Below are 26,433 nucleotides of genomic sequence, written 5' to 3'. Positions count from 1 at the left end.
GTAATGTGTCTTGTATATTGTGTTGGGACCACTACCCAAGATTAATATACATTCAGCTTTCTCAAAGTATGGAGTGATATACATTTATTTACTGAGAATTCTGATAAATGTGGAAGGAAAAACATTTGGAACTCTGCTGAGATTCTCCCTATATCCTTGATACTTTTTACTGACTCATGGTTTTGGAGTATAAATCAGTCAACCTTATTCAAGAAGTTGATGCCTCTGAATCAATTGGACAGTAACTTTATCTTGAGTAATTATCTCAACAATCAGCAGCTTTTTATATCATTGGGCCTGAAGTCAAACTAAAGTGACCATAACTTTTGGAAGAGATTTTATTATTGTGGCTCCTTTAAAATTTCTTGGAGAAGATCTAAAATGAGGAGCTGAAAGATTAGTTATCTACTTAAAATGTCAGTTTATGCCTCTCCTAACCATCATAACCATGAAGCTATTAGGAAAGTGAATTAAGCCCTCACGTCTTTATAAGGTATGACGTATGACATCTTTATTACTTTGTATTCATTGGTATTGGGCAAAAACATAAAGGTCAAGAACACATATGAAGCTAGATGCCAGCTAATAAAACTCTGATATTTAGACTATGAACTATGAAAGAACGCTTTAGATAGCAAATTGTCTCATTGAGTAGCAAATACAAAATTGACATTGCTACATAGGATTTTCTATCTTCCATTCTGCCCTTCATCTATTATACAATTTTCCTCCAAGTCTACTACATATATTCACCTTTCTCCAAAATCACTAGAAATTTCACCTTTTGATAAAGTCAGTAGGTAGGAGTGTGATAGTCCTGCTTGGTAGTCTCCTTGACTGGAGAATGCGTGAACAATGTCATTTTGATTCTCTTTTTTTTTTTTTCTTTTTCAGAAGCTGGAAATGGGGAGAGACAGTCAGACAGACTCCCGCATGCGCCCGACCGGGATCCACCCGGCACGCCCACCAAGGGCGACGCTCTGCCCACCAGGGGACGATGCTCTGCCCCTCCGGGGCGTCGCTCTGCCGCGACCAGAGCCACTCTAGCGCCTGGGGCAGAAGCCAAGGAGTCATCCCCAGCGCCCGGGCCATCTTTGCTCCAATGGAGCCTTGGCTGCAGGAGGGGAAGAGAGAGACAGAGAGGAAGGAGGGGTTGGGGGTGGAGAAGCAAATGGGCGCTTCTCCTATGTGCCCTGGCCGGGAATCGAACCCGGGTCTCCTGCACACCAGGCCGACGCTCTACCGCTGAGCCAACCGGCCAGGGCCATTTTGATTCTCTTTATACAATACCTTTTTTTTTTTCCCAGAAGAGACAGACAGAAAGGGAGAAAGAGATGAGAAGCATCTACCCATAGCTGTGGCACCTTAGTTGTTCATTGATTGCTTTCTCATACGTGCCTTGACTGGGGGTCTCCAGCCATGCCAGTGAGCCTTTGCTCAGACAAGATCGGGCGCGTTGAGAGTGGTATGGCCATAGACGCCTAAACCCTTGCTCAAACTAGCAACCTTGGGCTTCAAGCCAGCAACCCCACACTCTATATATCTTTACTAAATGGGTTAATGATTCTCTTCTTTCAAATGTTTGATTTCCCAAACATCTCTGCACTGAGCTGAATACAGCTCTTAAAATTATTAATAAAGCTAAATAAAATAGTAATAGGATTGCGATCCATAGTGGCATTTAAGGAAACAAGACAGCCTCCTGAGGTTCCTTTAAGACATGTGTGTCTATGGATATATTAAATAATCATGTTTGTCATGCATCAATCAACTTTTCAAGTCCCAGTATTCTCACAACTGTGGTTGCTGATTTATCACTTGGCTTCCGGAGCCAGACTGCCTGGATTCAAAATCTGTTCCCTTCACTTTACAGGCAACCTGTTTTAAGCAAGTCAACTAACATCTCTATGTAGGTTTCTTCTTCTTCAAAATGGGAATAAAAATAGTGTCTACTTCATTATATTATTATCAATTAGATGAATATAAGTTATTATTATAATATGTATAATCATATTAGTGAACAAGCAAAGTGCTCAGAATAGTGCCTGGCACAAAGTAAAACTCAATAAACCAGAGTTATCTTTCACTTGGAACTAGTTCAGCTGCACTCACCTCAGTTCAGCCTTTTCACTCTCCACCTACTTCATCTCGCTGCTAATTTCCTCTTCTGATTCACCCAGGCCAACACCTCACCCTGACTCACCATACCACAGAAACTCCTTCAAGTCAGTGACCACATCCTTTACCTCTTTGGGTTTCCCATATGACCTAGCATTGCATTCTACATATGGTCAGTAAAAATTAAGTATTTATTGAAACAAGTTTCCCTGGTTGTCCCTTGACAAGAAATTGTCAGCCAGAAATACTTTCCTTTCTGGTGTCTTAGAGAGATGACCCAATCTCACCCTAAGGATTATTAAAGACATGGTCTGTAATTAAGCCATTAAATTAAGCCCTCACATCTAGGGTATGATGTGTGACGTATTTATTACATTGTACTCATTGATATTGGGCAAAAGCACAAAGGTCAAGAACACGTATTAAGCTAGATGCGAGCTAATTGACTCTGATATTCAGACTGTAGACTATGATAGTCAAGTTATTTTGAAAGGATAACTACTTTATTAAAAGATAGTCTGAAGAGGAGTCAATGTCCAGGTTTCACTGACAGAGTCAAGAACATACCTTATTGACTTACCTGCATGATCTGAGACAATAGCCAAAGTAAACATTATTAAAACATGTGAACAATTCAATCACAGCAGAAAGAAAATGAATTAGTAAAAAGTGTTGCGGAGTAAAAGTCACATCCTTCACCACTCTCTAGCATTGTTGTTGTAAAGCCAGGAGCCACGGCCACCATCACAGCAGCCAGTCCCATGCAGGTTCGCATTAGATTTGGACAGTTGGTAAAGAAAAAACGGAGCCAAAAACTGATGGGCCATAGTCTTTAATTCTAGCTTGCACCCGGTAGGCAAGTAAAAAATATACACTGGGCTCCAAAACCCACTCACATTCAGTGCTCACAAAGCCACTGACTTATCAGAGTTTCCTAGAATCAAAGGTTTCTAGCTCACCAGCCTTATTCTCCTCAGTTCCCCATCTCCTTCCTTATCCCAGATACAAACTCTGCACAAACTGGCATCTCACTCAGCACTCCGCCATCTTGGCTGCTTCTCCTGGCCGCATGGCCTCTTTCTGCTCTCTGCTCTGCTCTCTCCTCTAATGATAATCTCAGGAACCAAGAGAGCAAGCTCCTATTCTGCCCCTATTTTATAGTGTAGCTTCACAACCTCTAATCCAATATACAAAATAGGGAAGTCTCTAATACAAAGTCACTTCTCTGAGGCATGATTGGATTGTACCACCCCACATCAAAAAGGGTGGGAAAGGCTTAATCCCAAAACCAAGCCCCAGGCTACAAGGATTCTCAACACACATTAATATCACCTGGGCGACGGCCTCACGTGGGCAGCGCCATTTTTAACAAAGTGAGCATAATACATTTTATCTGCCCAACAGTTGTCTGTCTTCTTCTTCTTCTTCTTCTCATCTGTATAGTGTGGGTGAAAAAGTATTCTATAGAAAGTAACCTCACGGGATGATCTGATGGTGGGTAGTCATGCCCAGGCTGATAAAAAGGTTTATCTTTGCCTTAATTAAGCCCTGTCCATTGTTATTGTACCTCTAAGTTAATCCACCTTTGAAATGTCAGTCACCCTCTTTTTTCAGATAGCTTGGAGGCATAACCACCCTCAAGGAGGCCCATAATCTTAACTATGCTATAATCCAATTCCCACCTTGCTTTCCCCACCTTTCATGTCATCTTCCTTATGTTCCCTCCTTAATTTCAAGTGCATAAGAGAAATTGCAAACTGTCATTCTAAGAAACATTTTCTTAGTCTGTTGAGGTCTTGCTTCCAGGTATATCCTCTGTTGGACTCATACATTTTTATAAAGGTTCTCTACAGATTTACCCTTTCTTGCATCGATTATAAAAACAGAGGAGAGGCAGACTACTATGGGATATATAGGGTTCCAACTTAAACATTCTATGATCAGAATATTTCACCCCAAAATGTGCATTTTAGCATGTGGATTATTTGCCAAATTGCTTGATTGCTTAAGGAAATCAAGACCCAGCAAAATGAAAAAACTTTTACTCTCCCTTAACTGCCTAAAAGAATTTAGAAAGGGTGCCTAGCCCAGAAAGGGAGTCTCACCAGAAATATATAATTTTTATCTGAAAGAATTACCTGTATGGCAGGGCCTGCATCTAATTACCAAACATTTCATCTCCTTGTGTCTTGCCTTCTCTCTGTTGAAACCCCAGGCCCGTTTCAGTCCTTAGCTCATATAATAAGGTGACCAACATTTTTACAATGAAAAGGAGGACAAAAATAAATGGAAGAAAACAATATTGTAAATAAAAGAAACATTTTATTCATTGCAAAAATAATATACCATAATATGATAAATGCATAAAAACATTTGTAATATCTTATATTGTAATTATGCTTACATGTCTATTAATTTTTAATAATAATTATAAGAAAAAAATACTCATTTAGATACAAATACGTCATATCACATGCAATGGATTGACTCTGCATCAATCGAAGATGGACATTTACAGATTAGTCTTCCAATATCAAAAAGGAGAACATGTAGGAGGACACTTTTCAAGGGAGGACAGAACTTACAAAAGAAGGACTGTCCTCCCTAAAGGAGGATGATTTTTTTTTTCTTAAATGACACAGTAGACCTGACTGATTTAACTGATATTTTTAGAATATTTCCCACCAAAGCTGCAGTATTCATTTTTTTAAATAATATTGTGATGACTTTTCACAGTGATGAATGATTACTAGACTGAATGTGGTAATCACATTGTAAGGTATATGTAAAGCCAGGAGGCACGGCCAGGGCCACCATCACAGCCGCCACCCGGCCCATGCAGGTTCCCATTGGATTCGGACAGTCGGTAAAGAAACAATGGAGCCAAAAGCTTATGGGCCATAGTCTTTAATCCTAGCTTGTACTCAGTGGGCAAGCAAAAAACACACACTGGGCTCCGAAACCCGCTCACATTCAGTGCTCACAAAGCTACTGACTTATCCGAGTTTCCTAGAATCAAAGGTTTCTAGCTCACCAGCCTTATTCTCCACAGTTCCCCATCTCCTTCCTTATCCCAGATACAAACTGCACAAACTGGCATCTCACTCAGCACTCCGCCATCTTGGCTGCTTCTCCTGGCCTCATGACCTCTTTCTGCTCTCTGCTCTGCTCCCTCTGCTCTCTCATGCTAATCATCCCAGGAACCAAGAGAGCAAGCTCCCGTTCTGCCCCCATTTAATAGTGTAGATTCAAAACCTTTAATCCAATATACAAAATAGGGAAGTCTCTAACACAAAGACACTTCTCTGAGGCATGATTGGATTGTACCACCCCACATCAAAAAGGGTGGGAAAGGCTTAATCCCAAAACCAAGCCCCAGGCTACAAGGATTCTCAACACACATTAATATCACCTGGGCAAAGGCCTCCACGTGGGCAGCATCATCTTTAACAAATTGAGCATAATACATTTCATCTGCCCAACAGTATATAAATATTGAATCACTACATTGTACACTGGAAATGAATATAATGTATACAAACTATACTTGAATTTATAAAGTCAATTAAACTATTTTTAAAAATTTGAAAGGGAAAAGTTAAATTATCTCTACACAGATGAAATAATCATATATATATATATAAACTTAAGAATCCACAATAATATATACTGCTCACAAAAATTAGGGGATATTGCAAAATGAATATTAAGCGATAAGCCCTGGCCAGTTGGCTCAGCGGTAGAGTGTCGGCCTAAAGGAGGATGATTGGTCACCTTACACATAAGCCTCAATGGCCTGACTGCCTTTGGGTTTCATATTTTTGTGGGGTTCTCATATGTACAAAATTAAATTTGTTTTCTCCTGTCACTCTATCTAATGTGAATTCAATTATTAGACCAGCCAAAGAACCTAGAAGGGTAGAAAGACAACAGTAGAACCCCAAGTCACCCATTTAGTACAGATGTATTAAATGACTTTAATAACACTTCCACAATCAAAAATAAAAGAGGAATCCTGTTATTATTTAACCTTTTCTCTCTAAGGTTTAGCCAGGCATCTTTAGGTTTAGTAGAAATGACAGACTAATGGGAGGAGCACTTCTAATAATAGTATATAATTTTGTAATTAAAAAATGATCATTTTTAAAGTTTCTACCTTAGTTCAAATGTGTTAGAAAAGTTTGATATTTAAAAGAACTCTATAATTCTTTCCACATAGCAAAGGATTGATGGCTCATGGATATGATTGATATATCTACTTCTTTCATTAAGCAGAGTCCGCTTCTACCAAAAAGGAAGTGTCATCATGCCAGGGTTTCTGACCAGGTTGATTCTTGCCTTTGTTTTGTAAGGGTTGAGCAAGTTATCATAGGTAAAACCCTTCAAACAAAATCTAACATGCTGTACACATTCAAGCAAGGTCAGCTATTGTTTTTCTTAGTGCTTCTTCTTCTAATGGTAGTATCTCCATAAATTCCCAAATATTCTCTAGTGAGGTGGGCTAGAAAAATCTCTTTCTTATTTACTCCTTTTCTATGAACCTCCTCTCACTACCAAACTCTCCCTGAAGCAAGTAAAAGCTCTGAACTGGAAAAACAGGATTAAGAAAATTCTTTAGAGATTTCACAATCAAACTTAGCTCGAGTAATGCATTATTCATCACACAGAGTTCATATTTTGGCTATGGTAGAAAGTCAGCTATTAGCCTTAGTGACATTAACGTAGGTAGTAAAATCACACTTGTATTTCCATTTAACCTTTTATTGTCAAGTCTAATTGTTTATTTGTTTAAATAAGTTCATCTGCTTCATCACTTATGAAAATCAAGTGTTTTGTTTATGTTTCTTATTTTGTTTGAAATTTAACAAATGCCTTTGAATTTTAAAATTTTACAACTTAAACCCATGGATATATTTTTACATGCTACCAGTTCTGATAAAAGATACAAAACAAGTAGTATAGCATAGAATTAAAAAATAGGTTTTGAAATCAAACAAAATTTAGTTCTTCCCTTAGTCATGAGGGACATTACTAATTCTCTTATAGCTTGCATTTCCTCATTTCTAATATAAAGACAATAATATTTTACAGCTTGTGGAATAATTGTGGGAAATTAAATAATTTTAAATAAATGTCAAGGACCTTGTACAGGGTAAGTTCTCAAGGCTTGTAATTCTATAAAAATTGCAGAGGCGGGCAGAATCTCAGGGGTCAGTTAGAGTAGTACCCTTTAAACAGAAAATTATTAGCCTCAACATTCCAGGTTGATGCTTTATCTACTGTGTCACCATAAGTCAGGCCAGATTCTTGTCTATGCTTCTCAATATTCTACTTAAACCACATGACATTAAACTATTGTTATTTGTTGCACCACCATTGAAGTATAAACCCCTACAGGGAAACTATTACTTGTTAGGGGTTCAACAAGATTTCACAGCTGGAAGACTTGAAGGAAGAGAGGAACAGAAGAAGAGCAGAAAAGGAAATAGAAAGCCCTGCAGTTGGGAAGTATATGATTTTTTAAAATAAAATTTTCATACCACAAATTGGTTTTTGCTTCCTTCTTATACATTTTTTCTTTGCATTTTTAAAGTGATGCAGATTAATTGTAGAATTTTTAATATAGATTAATGAAAAAATCACCTGCAATCCCCTTAATATTTCTAACAGTTTCTTCTTCCTGTGGTCTTTAAATTTTCTATGCAACTTGATAATTCTCTTACACATCTCTTATGCGCAAGATGTATAAAAGTTTTTTGGTTACATTTAGAGATTTGTTAGTTTAAAAACAAACAAATAGTGTAAAATATAACCTAAAATCTTGCATGATTTGACTTTAAATTGTGACTGTACTTTTGGTAAGGAAATACATAAAAATGATAAACATATGTTAAAATCTCTCCAAAATTTTATAAATTTAACTAGCTTAAAAAGAAAATAAACTAACAAGCAACACAGAGACAGACTCATAGATAGAGAGCAGGCTGACATCTTTGCAGGTGGGTCTCGGTGCAGGGTAAAAGGATTGAGAGAAAAAAGAAGAGAGAAAAAAACTTACGCACATGGACCACCATGTGATGATTCCCAGGGGAAGAAGGGTGGCAGGAGGGTGAGAAGGGTATAGAGCAGGAGTCGGGAAACTTTTTGGCTGAGAGAGCCATGAACGCCACATATTTTAAAATGTAATTCCATGAGAGCCATACAACGACCCATGTACCTTACGCATTATCCAATAAAAATTTGGTGTTGTCCCAGAGGACAGCTGTGATTGGCTCCAGCCACCCGCAACTATGAACATGAGCGGTAGGAAATGAATGGATTGTAATACATGAGAATGTTTTATATCTTTAACGTTTTTTTTTTATTATTGAAGATTTGTCTGTGAGCCAAATGCAACCATCAAAAGAGCCACATCTGGCTCGCAAGCCATAATAGGTTCCCGATCCCTGGTATAGAGTGATGGATGAAGACTTTACTTGGGGTGGCGAACACAATGCAGTGTACCGATGACATGTTACAGAATTGTACTCCTAAAACCCATATATTCCTTTAAAGAATGAAAATATAGTATATATACTGTCTTTTAAATATAAATATTGAATTTTGTCCACTGACATTTGGTTGCTTCTAAGCACACACACATGTAGTTAGGTAGCTATGTATACTTTATATGTGAATTTATATATACAACATGTATATTATCGATTTGAACTACTTTTGAACACATCTAAAGATGCATTAACTGTGCCTCTTCTGAACTCAGAATTAACTACATTTTCATTAAAATTTAAATTTCTTATGATCTACAAATGTTATCCTCCAGCTGTTTAAATACTTATCATTGTATATTCTTAATTCATTATCTGTTTGAAGTTCTTAGTACTTTATGTTTAAATCTGGACTGCTATCAAAACTTCAAAAAAGTACATCTCCTTCTCATAACCATCTCCAAGCCATCAATTTCAAAATACATTAATTATGTTTCAAAGTCACTTCTAAGACCTGCAATGTTTACTTGGACAGTACTGAAACTCTCTTGCTTAAAGTATATGAAAATCACTCAGGAATAAGCAAGGATCCAATTACTTACATATTGTAAACACTGGTATTTGATCATACTGAGCATATAAGGTTGAGTAATCTACTGAAGTTTAGCAAATAATATTTTGTCCTTTTAATAAACATGATGATACTGACTTATTTCACAACACAGGTGTTAGTTTTTCCAGTGTAGTAATGGGTTACATAAACTGGATATTCTTCCATATAAATAAATTCTGCCCTGCCTACTCCCCACACCTTGCAACCTCCACTCCATTTTGTTTATGACAAAATACACTGAGGGCAGGAGGAACCAGGGTTAAGCGTACGACATGTATTCTCCAACAGAGAATTCACCCCAATAAATTCAATGCCAAATAGAAAATGAAATTTGATGTATTATGCTGTATTTAGCCATGGTTTAATAATTTATTATAAAATGATAGCATTATGTTTTATAGTGGAATGAAAGACAAAACTCAGCAAAATTGCCTGAAAACATTGTATTTTTCTCAAAAGGAAAGCAATTTTTATTTTTTGAAGTTAATTTTAAAAGTGATGCATGCTTATGATTAAAATTTAGTCAGAAAGATATAATATGGATTGTACGACTCAAGATATGATTGATATAAACAGCTTGTTATCCATTCAGAAGCTTCTGTTTATTTATAAGCTTTTTTTTAAAGAATTTTTCTCATTTTTTATTGAATTTATTAGGGTGACATTAGTGTTTATACCTATATATCTATATCTATGTTAGCTGTATGGGTGGATGAATGAATGGGTAGGTAGTCTAGGTGATTGATAGATAGGTAGATAGATAGATAGATAGATAGATAGATAGATAAATAGATATATAGATAGTCTTCTTTTTAATCCCTGCAGAACATTCAGTAGCATGGATGAATTGAAATATGTTTAACTGTCCTCAAACTAATAAAAATGTAGGTGTTTTCCAGGGTTTTTATATTTTTATATACTTTATCTACTTTGTTTTTATTCTTTCTTATAGGTTTTCTTAGTCATTATACCTACAATACAAGCTCCATTTTTTGTTTTTTCAATTTTAGGCAGGATTTATGACATGAAATATGATAAGATTTCCTCACCTACACTCTCTTCCACCTCTTTTTTTTTACACTGTCAGATATTTATGCACCATATTTTAATTTTATGCTGCCAAAGTTTTTAACATTTACATTCAGCTTGTCATCATAATCCCATTGTTGTTCAAACTATGGCCCATATTTAAATTGATTCTATGTTTCTTGACAATTGTTTCAATGCACAGCCTTTCTGTATTCATTATTTCATATATTCCTTGGGAGGCTTGGATTTATTCATTAAGAAAGTTTTTTCATTTATGCTTTTGTTTTTGTTTTTTTCTATTATCCAAGAGGAATTCAGGAGTGATATATTCCATGAGTCCTTGTTTGCTTGAAATGTCATTTTGTGGCATTTATACAAAACCAATATCTTAGCTAGCTATCAAATTTTCTTTGTGGTGTGTGTGTGTGTGTGTGTGTGTGTGTGTGTGTACACAATGAGGAAGCTCTAAGACCAGATCACACGTAATGATTAACTGCTTTTTCTCTACAGGGTTAATCTCCCATCTCACACATCATAGAAGTTCTTGTTTTTTCTTTTATTATTTGTGGATATTTTTATTCTATTTTATTATATTTCTATTTCTAGAAGTTTTATACCTCAGATATATCCTCTATCTTTCAGATATATCAGCTCTAATTATATTATTCTTTGTAACATCCTCCAGCCTTAATATGATGTCACTGACATGATACTTTTGAGTTTTGAAGTGTTTTGTGTAATATCCATTCTCATTTTTGCTTTTATTTTTTATTTTTTTGTATTTTTCTGAAGCTGGAAATGGGGAGAGACAGTCAGACAGACTTCTGCATGTGCCCGACCAGGATGCACCCGGCATGCTCACCAGGGGGCGATGATCTGCCCCTCCCGGGGGTCGCTCTGTTGTGACCAGAGACACTCTAGTGCCTGGGGCAGAGGCCAAGGAGCCATCCTCAGCGCCCGGGCCATCTTTGCTCCAATGGAGCCTCGCTGTGGGAGGGGAAGAGAGAGACAGAGAAGAAGGAGAGGGGGAGGGGTGGAGAAGCAGATGGGCACTTCTCCTGTGTGCCCTGGCCGGGAATTGAACCCGGGACTTCTGCACGCCAGGCCGACGCTCTACCACTGAGCCAACCGGCCAGGGCCTCATTTTTGCTGTTTTTTAATGTCATTTCTATTTGTGTAACAGTGTTATTTTTTTTCCTTAACCTCTTTCCTGAGCTTTGTCAATACTCTATCACCTAATACTGTTTTTGAATATTTTTAATTTAAAAATATTTAATGATATAAAAGTGATTAAATGATGTCTTTTAATCATTTATCACATTAAAAGTTTCCTTTTCCAAAATATCTCTTTGTCTCTCTAATTCTCTACGGGTATAAAGAAATATTTGGCTGACATTTTCTTCTTTTTCCTAGGAAGTTTATATTTTTGTAAAATGTACTTTCATCTGCCCTTTAATATAAATTACGTTCTTTCATCCTTTTGTTTTTGTAGCAGCTGTGCCAAGATCCTGTTTGGGATCCCTTCTGCTTATCATTTATCTTCGCACATTAGCAATTCTAACCTGGCTTACTTTGTCCTAAAGCACAGTTCGAATGGGCAGGTGTTTGACCTGTGTCCTCTGGATTGTCATCTATGAACTCCTTTTCATCACATCTGCTGTCTTCTGTCCTGGGGAGGTCTTTTTGCAGCAGATCACCCAGGAAGGTCCATGTGGCTTGCAAGAAAGCCTGTTATCACACAGGTCTTTTATTTGGCAATTTAGTGTTTATCTTTCATCAGTAGTACAGGCCCAACAAGCATGCTCTTTACTTTTGTCATGACCATTCACACCCTCTCTCCTTATTGTTCCAAGTTAAAAAAAAAATCATTAGATGAACCCATCAGGACCTTCATTTACTGTGACAGGAATCTAAACTCTGTGTAAGACTTGGACAGATGTCCATTAGTTTTCAATGTCTTCCATCCATTTGACCTAAGTCCTGCTATATTTGATAGATAGTTACAATTTATAAAGTGTGTTTGAGGTTTGTGATCTCAAATTTTTCAATGCAAGTAAGAGTTTATACTTCCAAACAAAAGTTTTGTATTTGTTAGGTTCCTGGCATGGGGCAGAGGTAGGAATTTAAATAAATGTGCCCTTATCATGTTTTCCACAAAATCCCATTTTTTTCTTTTAAACTGTGTGACAGCAGTCTGTTTTAGGGAATTTATTCTCACACATGGCGATCACAAGGCTGTTACTGAACTTAATTCAAAATGTAAGAATATTGTGCATTACTGATGTCTCTTTTATCTATATTATGGATCTATATTTCTGTTTGTGGGGATGTTCTAAACATTTCTAACACTTAAAAAATTAACTTTTTCTGAGAAAAAAGCAATACATATCATTTTCAAAAAACATGCATATATCATAAGAAAAAGAATTTAAACAATGTATAATTTCACTGCCTTATTACCAGTATATTTTATTTGCTATAAAATGGACATTTTCTAACATTTTAACATCTGTAATATAGGTCAATGTTTTCTAATTAGTTGCATGTCATAATTTAATTTGCAGAATATTTTATTTCTTTAGTGGTATATAAAATTATGGTTCACCATACTTCTGTTACCATCTTAGATTTAATGAAATATGGTATATTTTCTTCCAGTTATATGTACTATTTTAAACCACATTTGGGGTAATATTTGTATAATTTTGTGGTCAATTTTAAAGGAAATGCAACCATTTGAGCATTGTGCATGTAGGATAAAGTAAAACAGTATCACAATGTTATGATCCTTTAATAATGTTACACAATTTTATAAATGGGTGCAACTAAACACCCATAACTTAAAATAAAGAGAAGAAGATATGTTTAAAAATCCACAGGTCGGCCCTGGCCGGTTGGCTCAGCGGTAGAGCGTCGGCCTAGCGTGCAGAGGACCCGGGTTCGATTCCTGGCCAGGGCACACAGGAGAAGTGCCCATTTGCTTCTCCACCCCTCCGCCGCACCTTCCTCTCTGTCTCTCTTTTCCCCTCCCGCAGCCAAGGCTCCATTGAAGCAAAAATGGCCTGGGCGCTGGGGATGGCTCTGTGGCCTCTGCCTCAGGCACTAGAGTGGCTCTGGTCGCAACATGGCAACGCCCAGGATGGGCAGAGCATCGCCCCCTGGTGGGCAGAGCGTTGCCCCATGGTGGGCGTGCCGGGTGGATCCCGGTCAGGCGCATGCAGGAGTCTGTCTGACTGTCTCTCCCTGTTTCCAGCTTCAGAAAAATGCAAAAGAAAATGCAAAAATAAAAAAATAAAAAAAATCCACAGGTCACTTCACTGCTCTAAGTTTCAGTATTACTTATCTATACAATGCACTCATTCATCATACCTGCCATGTAGAGAAAGAACTTAAGATGATTCGATGGCATGCTCACTTGGATGGGGCACATGTTAAATACTCAATAAATGTGAGTCATCAGCATTAATCTTACTAGGTGTAGTATCATTAGCGATGATCCTTCAGGGAATGGCCCCTTTGTTTTACCTCAAAGGAGAGATGGCTAATTTTATTCTATTAAACTGAACTGCTTACCTTATGCCAGACACCAGCTAGGCACTAGGCAGACAAGGCCAACTGCAACTCTTGCTCAGAACCCACTGTGAAGTAGTTGACTTTCAGGATCTCATTTGTTCGTTCTGGTTGAATGGACTGATTTTCACTGAACATTCACTGCTCTTCACTGACCACAGACCAAATCTCTTTCGTGTACTCTGTACCCTCCTGGAACACTTGCTATTCTCTCAGACACCCTTTGTCACCCTGTCTCTGCAGTACTCTTATGTAAATATTGTTCATTCTTCATCTGCAAGAATGCTCTTGCCCTTTCCTATCTCCAGAGACACAAAGCTCTCCTAACCCAAAGAATATTTTAGAGTTAATTAAGAGGTTCCTTATCATTTACATTCTGTTCAAATTAAAAAAAAGGGGGGGGGACGAGAATCAGAAAAGAAACCAGCTCACACTGGGAATTGGGCAACACCATTCACATTCAGCTGCCCTTGCCTCCTACCCAAGTGCGGCTGCTCCGACGTCATCGCTTCTTCCTCCATACTCCCCAGGGCATTATTTGCATTATTCCTTATCACATTTTGCATCATAGTATTTGTGTGCAAGTCTTATGTGGCCTCAATTGTGAAGTCCTTGAGGGAAGAAATGTTATGTTATTTGTCTTTGTCTCCATAGCATCTGGCACACAGCACATGCTTAACAACTGGTTTATGAATTGAATTACTTTAGTCACCTGATTCTGAAGACCAGTATCAGTATTATTTATTCCTTGAAGTAAATCACTGCATCTACTTATTTGAAAATAATTAACAATCAATGTCTGACACATTCTCATATATATATATATAATATATATATATTATATATATATATAAATGTCAGAATTTTCCAAGGCTTTTAACAAAAACAGTCATCTTTTTGATGTTCCTTTCCTGGTCTCATACTCAGAGGCAAATGTTTGCAACTCCGTTAGCTGTTCCTTCCCACTTTTTGCTTCTTTGTGCTTCATAGCAGGTATACAGTGTTTTCTTAATGCAGCCCGTGTTATTCAATGAAAGATGGACAGGCATCTTTTTACATGCCTTCCCTTTCCCCACCCGTACTTTGCTTCCTTCGTAAGTCCCAATATAGTTCAGTGGAATTCTTCTGTGGGTCCTCTACTCTCTTGACCCACCATCTGAACAGTCAGTCTTGAGGTCTGCTTCATAGCTGCCACCCAGGGATGTCTCCTCATCATCATGTTGGTTTTCCCTTTCCATCCTCTCCTGTGTTGGTTTCCATGTTTCTTGGATCCCAGATTCTTGTATTTTGGTGTATTTCTTACTTTAGTGCATCATGTCTTCATAGGTTTTCAAGAATCTTGTACCAGAAATAGTATTGACTTTTGGCAGCGGGAAAGTGTTTGTATGTTTGACTTAGACTAGAATACTCGGTTAGAGATACTTCCAATTCCCTCAGAATTTGGAAGGCATCACCTGCCACAGGAGGCCCTGATGAAGTGCAGGTGAAGGGTCTGTAGGATTATGTCTAAGGTAAAGTATTGCTTGTCTGTAGGATGCAAGGCGCAAGGTCAGGGAAGGTCAGTGGTGTGGGTGAGGACAGAACGGGGCTGAATCACAAGTCAAGTAGATTTTCTGAATCATTGCAGACTCAATGATGACAGTACCTGGTAGAAAAGCCTGCTGAGAGTGAGGGGAATGAAAGTAGAGACTGGGATGTGGAGCCAGAAAATAAATGTCCTGGAACAAAAGATTAAAATATGCTATCTCCAGCCACTTTCAACTTAGAGCCAGCAGCTGGCCAAGAGGGAGCCTCTCCCGGTGCCAACCCGAAGCATGACACCTGAACACTCTCTCGCCTCAATTCATTTTCGTAGATGAGGAGCACGCAGCTGTCGTGCATTCCGACATGAACCTGAAACGTAACAAGCTATCACTCCGGGGAGCAAGGCCATTCGCGTCTGCTTACAATTGAGGATCTTTCAGTCCAACGACGAAGATCCAAGAACAAAATGGCTCAAGTGCTCTTTCACATAGCCCTGCTGGAGAGGGCTCTTCAGTTCTACATCATTAGGCAGCTGCTGTTCCTGAAATGGGAAGGTTGGGGATGTTGGCCAGGCTGTGAGAAGCCTGAGCAGCCACCGAATGCAGAATTCGATGAGGATGCAAAATTCCATCAGAATCAACACCAGCAAATGAGTGTAGAGTGACTCCATTATGTACCGGCCCATGCTGCTGGTAAATTTCTCTTCCAGCTTGGTGCCAATGAATGCACTTTTCAGTCTTTCATGGTAGTTGTGACAGACCTTCAGGAACATTTGCTCAATGGTGACTTAGTGAATCCTTCCCAGTCACAGTGTAAAAAAGTTTGCTCCCCATGAACACCAGCTATTAACAGGTGGAGACTATCAACTCTTGCTCTTAAGGAAAGCGTGCTTGGATCTCTTGCCTAGTCCAAAACAGATGGGCTGAGAAACATCTGCTCTGAGAAAGAACAATTCTTGTAACACGCAAACCCCTTTCACTTAAACCTTTTTGCTTAGAAATAATACTTATTTAAGCTTTGGCTTAATGATGCTAAAAGAAAAAGAAAAAAAAGCATTAGGGAAAGAAATGCAGTCCTTTGCAAGTGAAGTAAGAAAAAAGGAAATCTAGAGGAAGGTCACAGAAAGGATGAGCTTACTCTCCTGCCAGCCGACTCCTCCTCTCTCCCTTTTGTTATAAATGTTACAGGTTCCTCCTTCAGACCTTGATTTACAAAGTGCAGTCCACTTGAGAGCAGCCTCAGACCATCAGGGATCTCACTAGAAATTCCGAATCTCAGACCTCGTCCCTTCTCAATCAGAATTTTCTTGTTCAACAAGATACCTGGTGCTTTGTAGAAATCTTAAAATTTCGGAAGCACTGCCTATAGGGACATGGCCTAGTATTAGGAGACACTGGCTGGCAGTAAGTTTTAGTACTGGTTGATGTTACTTTTAATCGTTTGGATAAGGTGACATCTGCCAGGTGCCTTTACTATAAAATGACCTATTTCCCCTTTGAAATTAAAAAGCAATATATGCTGAGATAATGCTGAAAGTACATTTAAGGATTCTATTTCTCTTCATATTTTCCCCACTAATTTTAACATCTATTAATGATACTCAACCACAACAGTATTTACCAGGTAATGATTTTTAAAATTTTTAATAAATATTTTTGAACAATTTAAAAATATTCATGTATCCCACACCTAGTTTCCTTTGTAGCTAACATCTTACATTAATACATTTTTATAATTAATAAATTAATACTGATCCATTATTAACTAAAGTTCATAGTTTATTCAGATTTCCTTAGGTCTACCTACAGTCCTTTTCTGTTCCAGAATCCCACATGAGATGCTACATGAGATGCTACATGAGATGCTACACGAGATGCTACACGAGATGCTACGTTACATGAGATGCTACATGAGATGCTACATTTAGCTGTCATGTCTCCTTAGGCTCCTCTTGGTTTGACAGTTTCTCAGACATTTATTTCCACCAGCCCATCTCATTTCTTCATTGGAATTCAACTTAAAGAGCTGCCCCTTCTCCAACACTTATTTAATAATTTATGTCTGCATGGACTCACATTTATTTTATGTTATGTATTTTAAGCCATTATTACCATCACCTGTAAGACTATACACAGATTGTCTCAGATGTGTATCATCAGTAGTTCGGTGATGTTGACTCCTTGACACACTCCCATTAGCTCTTGAGCAACTCCCTCTGTTCTGGCATCATCAAATGTTCTAGGCTCAGTATGCACTTTCTTTGACCCCAGCCCTTGGACCTGACATTTCTCTGAGGAGTCTTGATCCTTTAATTGGTGAATGGTATTAAGAAAACAATATCTGATCCTGGTCAGTTTGTTCAGTGGTAAAGGGTCAACCCTGCATGTGGAAGTCTGGGGTTTGATTCCTGGTCAGGGCACACAGGAGAGGCGACCATCTGCTTCTCCCTCTCTCTCTCTTTCTCTCCCACAGACATGGCTCAATTGATTGTAACACATTGACCCCAGGTGCTGAGGATGGCTCCATGGAGCTTCCACCTCAGGCACTAAAAATAGCTCAGTTGTAACCATGGCTTCAGATGGGCAGAACATTGGCCCCAGGCAGGGGTTGTCAGGTGGATCCCAGCCAAGGCACATGTGAGAGTCTGTTTCTGTATCTCCCCTACTCTCAGTTAAAAATAAAAAAAGAAACCAATATCTGGACCCTGGGTGTTCTTTTTGCTACTGGGTTATCACTACTTCTAGGCTCTCTCTGTGGCAGAGAGAATATATATGGATGTATTCTAGCCTATACATACATATACACCTATATTTTTTTCCATGTATACTAAAACCAGGAGTTCATATGGATATCTCTGATTCCAACCAAAAATACAGCATTCTCTCTTGCCTGCCTGACAGGTATTTTTCCTGGCAAGAAGAAGCCTGGCTTTTATTATCATACCATTATATTTACTTATTTATTGAATCCTAGAATATGAATTTTTAAAAAGTTGCAGAATTGCTAATTCATAACTCTGAACAGCAAATTCACTATCAGAGTACAAGATCTGTGAACAGCTCTTTCTATCTCTGGCCTTACAGCATGCAGTTACAATACTGTTCCCAGAATTACTTAGTTCTTTTCTCGCCCACCCTTTTTATTGCAGTTATGTGGTTCATTTGTAAGACAGCAGGTTCATTTGTTACTGTTTGTATTTCTTCTTGCATCCCAGGGAAGAGGAGTGTTTTGATTATTGAAGTTTTCCATCTTTAGCAAAGAATTTAAATCAAAGCAGGTTATAATAGTTCAGTATATCTAAAGTATTTAAGAGAAAGCAAAGGATATAAAACCTCTTTGATCAGCATATGATTAGCAGTGTTTTAAAATCTCCATCTCAATACAATCCAAAGAAGCAAAGTATGATCTAGTTCAGAAAAGAGAGGTGTTCCTAACTTAGGTTTGCTCTCAAAACAATAGTGTGCCCTCTTCCTGTAATTTACTGGAGTTTCTAACCAGAATTTATATACCCTAATAACACTTAGGGGTGGGGGAAAGGGGGAAGTGACAAGTCAATAAACCACTGATGCAAAAACATATCAAGCATTTATTAAAATATGACTTGGAGTCAAAAACAGTGTTATAGGAGATCCACAAGGCACTGTCTATTCTGTACAGCACCCAAGGCACAAATAAGCAAAATGTTAATAATTTATAAGAGTAAAACACATATCCCCTTGGCCTGGATATCTAAAAGTCACTGTAACATTCTGCATTTTTAGTAGATTCAAAGCAGAGCTTTAACATTCTAAGCCCTCTCAAACTATTAATAGAGTTATCCTTTTTTTTTTTTCCTCTCAAGGGAGGCAGAAAACCTGTCTTTGACTTAGTCCCAATAGATAAAGCTCTAAGTTTCAGTATGACCCCCTTCACTCTTATCCAGTGCCTCTGTAACACCCTTTCTTTGATTCTTTCCTACTTGCTTCTAAATCCCAATAAATTTCTCTCCTCTGAGTAAAATTTATGGCACCTGATCTGTCTCACCCTCCCCACCGATTGGGAAAAGGTGGTTTCATAACTTTGTAGAAACGAGTACTCAGATATTTATAAAGACATTTTAATGTTGGTTTTTGTTGTTTCTGAAAATGCCCGGTCGCTTACTGCCCTTCCCACAACTTGGTTGTTCCTATTTTCCCCCCTATGACATGAGCTACCCCAGTGTATTCTATGATTAATACCATTCCAAAATTTTAGTGGCTTAAAACTGTATATAATTTTACTCACCCTTTTGGTCCTGGTTGTGCCTCTCTGTTAGGTAGCCTTTGTCTGAGCAGTGACTCTGGGACCCACATACTGTTCACCACTTCTCTTTGTCTTTGAAGCTTTCTCCAAAACGAGAGGGGAAATGGAGTATTACAGGGGAGGGATTCAGGAGCCGGGCCTGGAAGTGGTATAATATCACTTCTCCCCACGTGTAATTGGCAGAAGCAGTCACATGGGCAGGCCCAGCTGCAGGGAGGATGGGAAATGAGAGCAGCTGGGTGCCCACAGGAGCAAAGCCACAGTTCATCAGACAACCTGCATCTACCACAGCCAGTAAACTCCCGTCTAACAGGTTCCTATTTTTGCTGAAACTCATTTAAATTGATGTGTTGTCACTTGCAACCTAGGGTACAGACTAATACAGATCTTAGATGTAGAAATATAAGTTCAGTCAAAAACAAGTCCTAAATCCTCCAGATGAGTATTCAATTAATTGCAATGTAAATTTTATTGCTCATTTGGTTGTGAAAAAAATATATACACACACACGAACAAAAACACAGAATATAAAGTAAGAGATGATAAACACACTTTGAAAAAGGTCACACTAGCTAGCAAAATATTAAGGAACTGTCATTTTGTCAAGAGTTAAACTTTTCTGCTAACCACTGACATACATTAATATCTTATGGAGAGACTGACTCATTGCCTTGTATCAAGGTCTAACTGAGGCATTCAGAGGTTTTATAGACTCTTCCAATCCTTCATAAGTCTCCTTACACACCAGTGGTTCTTAGGTTTGGCCACGTGTCAAACTAACATGGACATCCAGGCCAAAACTGCAGAGATCAACAATCATCAATCTAGGTTAGGGCCTGTGTTTATTTAATGCCACAGGTGATTCTTATGCATAGACAATTTGAAGAACCACCGTCATAGGGCATAGGAATAAATGTGAATCTTATCTTAGTAACAACTATAGATCCCCCATAGTTTCCCAAGTTAAACTTAAATTTTTAATTCACTACACTGTTGGGTTATAAGGTCTACATGGAAGATATCCAAAAATTTCTACAAGAATAATTTCCATAAAACAGATGGTGGGCACTATAAATTTAGAGATGTCTCTGGCTGGCATGGGCTGTTCAAGCATCATGGGGCAAAGTTATTTGACCTGGACCCCAGTAAGTAGATGGAATCTGATGAGAATAAGGCAACAGAGGCCACTTCAGACAGGTGGATGCAGAAGAACAAAGTCCCAGCTGGGAAAGTACCAGGCAGAGTCAAGGGGATAAAAAGCCAACCCAACGTGGCTGGAGCAGAAACAGTGAAGGAAAAATACAAGGCAGCACAACTAAATGTTAGACTGAGCACTCGGAGCTCAAAGTGCTCTGGAAATTCCAAAAAGAGAGTCATTTGGTTAGAACAGCCAAAAAGGCTTCATGAAGAAAGCAGAACTTGAGCTGCATTGTGAAGGACCAGCAAGATTCTGTTAACAGAGAGGAAAAGGGAGTCACAGTAAACAAGGATTGGTTGTCCTAATCCTGCGTTTGCTCATTAGTTGGTGAGTCTGCCCGTTCTTCACTCTACCCTCTCAACTTTGGCCCCTCCAGAGTTAGCGTTCATTTTCAATCTCAACTGAAAGTTGGTTCTTGGCTCTCTATTCTTACTGGGTTTGACCGAGCCAAATCCTGTGGTCTCAGCATTTTTGTTGTCTTGGATCTGAACCCTCATAACTCAACCCCTTGGCTGGGACAGCCCCAACTATCTCCAAGGCATAAGCACACAGCATAGGCAACTCCCGTCAGGCAGTGAGGACTAGAATAGGACTGATATCAAATGGTAGGGCATAGGGGAGGGCTTGGAAAGCAACGAGGATGGAGCTTTTTTTTATTTTTTTATTTTTTTTATTTTTTATTTTTTTTACAGAGACAGAGAGAGAGTCAGAGAGAGGGCTAGACAGGGACAGACAGACAGGAACGGAGAGATGAGAAGCATCAATCATTAGATTTTTGTTGCACACTGTGATACCTTAGTTGTTCATTGATTGCTTTCTCATATGTGTCTTGACCATGGGCTTTCAGCAGACTGAGTAACCCCTTGCTTAAGCCAGCGACCTTGGATTGAAGCTGGTGAACTTTTGCTCAAACCAGATGAGCCCATGCTCAAGCTGGCAACCTCAGAGTCTCAAACCTGGGTCACGAGGATGGAACTTTATATACACAATATACGTTGATACACATCAAAGGCAATCAATGTGTTTAGATGGGTTTCAAGTGAGATGCTATAAATAATGTACCATAAGCAAATATAAATTCAAAATCCTCTCCATTTTTGTTTACTTCCTCAAAAAAAATTTTTTTTTGTATTTTTCCTAAGTTAGAAGCAGGGAGGCAGACAGACTCCCCCATGCACCCGACTGGGATCCACCCGGCATGCCCACCAGAGGGCAATGCTCTGCCCATCTGGGGCATTGCTCAGTTGCAGCAGGAGCCATTCTAGTGCCTGAAGCAGAGGCCATAGAGCTAACCTCAGTGCCCAGGCCAACTTTTTTCCAATGGAGCCTTGGCCACGGAAGAGGAAGAGAGAGATAGAGGAAGGAGATGCGGGAGGGGTGGAGAAGCAGATGGGCACTTCTCCTGTGTGCCCTGGCTGGGAATAGAACCTGGGATTTCCACATGCCGGGCCGATGCTCTACTGCTGAGCCAGCCGGCCAGGGCCTACTTCCTCAAATAATTAACAAACAAATCATCTTCCACCAGAAGGAGGTGCACAGTTAAAATCACGCTTTCAATTGTCATGTATAAATAGAATCATATGGAATCCAGCCCCTCATCCCACTAGCACAGTCCGACTTTTACGTCCCAATCCACAGACAAGATTAGGGTTGAGGTATCCTTAATTAATGTGCTGTCAATAAACAAATAGACTGAGTAACACTGGATGGTCACAGGGACAATTAAAACAAACTTACTTGGTGTCCCATTTATCTGCCATATGGGCTGATTTATAAGCTTCCTACAAAAAGTAATTTAATGGCTTTTTAATAGAAGGAGGCTTGATAAAACATAAGCAGGTGGCATTGTGGGTAATGACCCAGGCTATTAATGATTTTAATAATGACTTGTCTTATCTAGTTACCCGTACGTAAATAAAGGCTGAAGTTGCTCGTGCACACACACGTGCCCACACATTGTCTTCTTGTGAAGTAGGCTACCTAAAAGCTGTTAGTAGAGAATATGTAAACACATTTAAACAATCAAAATATACACAATTCAAGAAAGGAACAAAACTGGAAAACAATAATAATAGTAATAATAATAGATGATGATAAAATCCAAACAGAAACTGTTTAGTATCCATTCTGACTTGTTTGGATTTCCATCAAGAAATATGGGGCATCAGTACGCTCTCCCTCCCGGCAGCACGCCCACGCCTTTCCCTGCCCGCCTACCTCCTTCTAGTCCCAAAGGTGTGCATCTCCGAAACTCCAAGGGACTCCATGGGACTTGCAACCAGAGGAGCAATGGGCAGTGGCAGCTCAACCTGGGCTGACCCCCTGAACCTGACTCCAGGGTCCCCTTTCCTCGGACTTCCCAGAGTGCTGACAGCAGCCCCACCTTGGCTCATTTCTTTCCTATCACGTTTCTTGTGAGCAAGGCAGCCCCACCTCAGCTCTCCTGTTGCTTCTTCTATCCTAAGCCCTTTCTTGTTTCAGTGTCCGCAGCTTTTTAAACGTACCCTCAAAATAAAAGAGAGAGAAAAGAAATATGTGGCATCTTCTAGATTACATGCTTTTAAATCACTCCCAGCAGCAAGTTTCACAGAGGTCCTGAGTTAGCTACTGCTAAAAAAAGATGAAAAGAAATGGCTTATATCTTTCAAATAGCCCTTTGGCACCCATACACAACACGGGCAACTCTCATAAGCAGTAAGAATAGCAGAGGACTCATGCAAATGGCACCTTTCCTACTGATTGTCCCTTGGTCCTATTGTCTCAAATACAATCTGGCAGCTATGGCCACACGCTAGTATATAGCTTCCCCTAAATTTGAAGGAGTAAGAGTGTAATTGGGAGCTTTCCTTAGAGAAAAAGACTAGGTCAAGTGCAGTGGCATCCTAGATACTGTTTTATTTTGTGTATTAATTGTGTATGAGGGACAGACATCTGGGTGCAAGCCAGAGGATAGTCAGGAGCAGAAGGCTGGGTCATGAGAGGGAAAAGCCATAGCGACTGGCACCCTTGGTCATCCTACACAATGGGATCCAAGAGCTTCCATGACCTCTTACGCCTTGGACAGAGTTAAGTCAGTTTGGGGCACTATGACTGGTCTCTATGGGGAAGTGGCAGCACATTATTTCAGGGACATTGAGTTCGCCTCTGACCTCTGCTCCTCGTGCCCCAGACAGAACTACTTGCCTCTAGCCAGGATGAGATGGTCCATGAGCTCATTTCTGGGCAAGGTTTCTATGAAACAGAGACAGGGTCCACTGGGGCTAATATGTGAGGGAAATTTCAGGGCCCTGTTTCCTAAGAGAGCTGGAAAAAACATTATTAAGAACTGAGAAGAATAGCCAGTGGGCTTTTTAAATCAAATTAAAAAGGAAAGGCGAAATGAGAATTTTCCCAGGAAAACTTGACTTGAGCATACTTTCTGCGGGTGGAGCCGCAGACAGCAGCACTGGCCTTGCTGGCCAGCCCTGAATAAACCAGGAAACGAGCACAACTGGTCATCTGAGCTCCTGCTCAGCACCCTGTCGCTTTCCTCTCCTTGTCCCTCCCCTGACCTTTCCCAGGTCTGTCCTCCCTGGGGAGTCGCCCACCCTGAAAATTAACAAGTCGATTCTCTAACTTGTCCAGTACAGTAGCCAGGAGCCATACGTGACTATTGAGCATTTGAAGTGCAGCTTGACTGAGTTGAAATATGCTATAAAATATAAAATACCTAACAGAGTTCAAGGGTTTTAGTACAAAAAGAGAAGGTAAAATATCACCTAAACGTTTTCATATTGATTAGACATTGAAATGAAAATATTTTGGATACATTAGGTTAAATGAAATGTATTATTAAAATTAAACTACTTTTCTTAAAAAAAAAAGTATGGTTACTTTAAGTTGTAAGATTATAGTTGTGGCTCACATTTATATTTTTATTGGACCACATTGTTTTCCATCTCTTAGAGCTTTTATTTCTAGTATGATAAATTTAACCCTGTCAATGACAAGGGTGAGCTTTCTCAAATAACGTATTTGATTTTACCAAGAGTTAGTGGAGAAAGGTATGGGGGGAACTGGTAACTAACTCTCTTATCCTGGAACATGTTTCCTGTTTTCTTCAGTCTGACAAAGTCACCCAACAAGATCCAGATGAAATGTCTCCTCCACCAGGAAGCTTTCCCTGACTCCCCCAGGCAGAGATGGTTCCCTCCGTACTGTCTTAGCACTCCATGAAAACCTCTATTAAAGCATTCCAAATCCTACTCTTATTTTTTTTTAATTTACATGTCTCCCCTAAGTTGTGAACTCCTTAAAAGAACTGTCTTAAAAATTTTAATAATAATAATGCTCTAACAGTCATACTAAAAGTGTTTTTCAATTCCTTAATTTATTCATTTATAAATTTATAAACTAATTTATAAATTTAATTCATCCCTAAATCAAGCCTTCTAAGCCACTTAACCAACAGCAGGTCTACCCCCTTCTTCATATAGCCCCTAGATATTGACCTTATAGTGAGTTTTCCCTCCGTGAACTGGCAAACCAGCTACTTCCAATGAATTCACCTGGAAATAACTATCTCAATGGTAATTGAACACAGTCTTGATCCATGTCCTTTGATTGCCTATGTAAGTGTGTTCAGTATATCTCTTTGTCCTTGAAACACATCCTCCAACCTAGGCCAGGTTTGTCTTGCTGCTCTGAAGGTTCTGTTGTAAACTTATCTCCTTACCTCACCCCTGTGAATACTTTCCTGCTTCCAAACGCAGTGTTTGTTACATTGTTCGGGTGTTGACTCTTTTCAAAGCCAGTAAAATATGGGATTCATTAGGAAGATGATGAAACTATGCTCCAAAGAATTAATGATCAGAAGGATTATATCCTTTCTTCTTGTCTGACAGCTGCCAATCTGAGAGCTGACAAAGTCAGCCTTGTAATACATGCAAACTAAGGTGTCAGTTTGGTCCCACCTGTGATTTTTGTTTGGTCCTTCATTCCTTGTCATGAAGACCGGTGTCCTATGTGTAATAAAAGGAGACGGGACTTGGCGTTACTGGTTGGAGGTATTGTTCTTCTGCATAAACACCCTGTGGAATGCCCAAGAACAGGCCTTGCACCTGCAGCCAGGAGCCCTCTTTCTAGAGGTTGCTATGTGTACAGCCCATACCACTTGGCTTGGGAAGAAGTAGGTTCCAGCCTTTGTAAAGGGTGGCCTTGAGAGAGGAGGCAGCCTCAGAGGTCTTGTGAAAGGGACACGGTTACACTCTATCTTCAATCACCACTGAGATAGAAAAACCAAACCGGATTGCCAAATATTATAATTATCATTAAGTTAGTGGGGGTGAGGGGGGGAATAAAACAATGGCATTTGAAAACGTGTTCAACTTTCTTTGCTCTTGAGAAGGTAGTGACAAGACACTTAATTTGATTCTTAAAGAAAAAAGAAAATCTAATGGATACATAGCTTCATGTTTGAATAAGAGATTACACAATTGTGGAAATTTAGTTCTTAGCTTTCCTTGCCTAATTTCTACTCTTCAGGTCCATTGGGATACTTCAGAGATAAAAATTAGGTCTTCCTGGAATGCACCCAGCCCTCCCACTTTGCCTGAATAACATTTACCTCTTCT

This window comes from Saccopteryx bilineata, chromosome 4 (assembly GCF_036850765.1).
Source record: "Saccopteryx bilineata isolate mSacBil1 chromosome 4, mSacBil1_pri_phased_curated, whole genome shotgun sequence".
Classification (NCBI taxonomy): Eukaryota; Metazoa; Chordata; class Mammalia; order Chiroptera; family Emballonuridae; genus Saccopteryx; species Saccopteryx bilineata.
Note: the sequence above shows the minus strand (reverse complement) of the source record.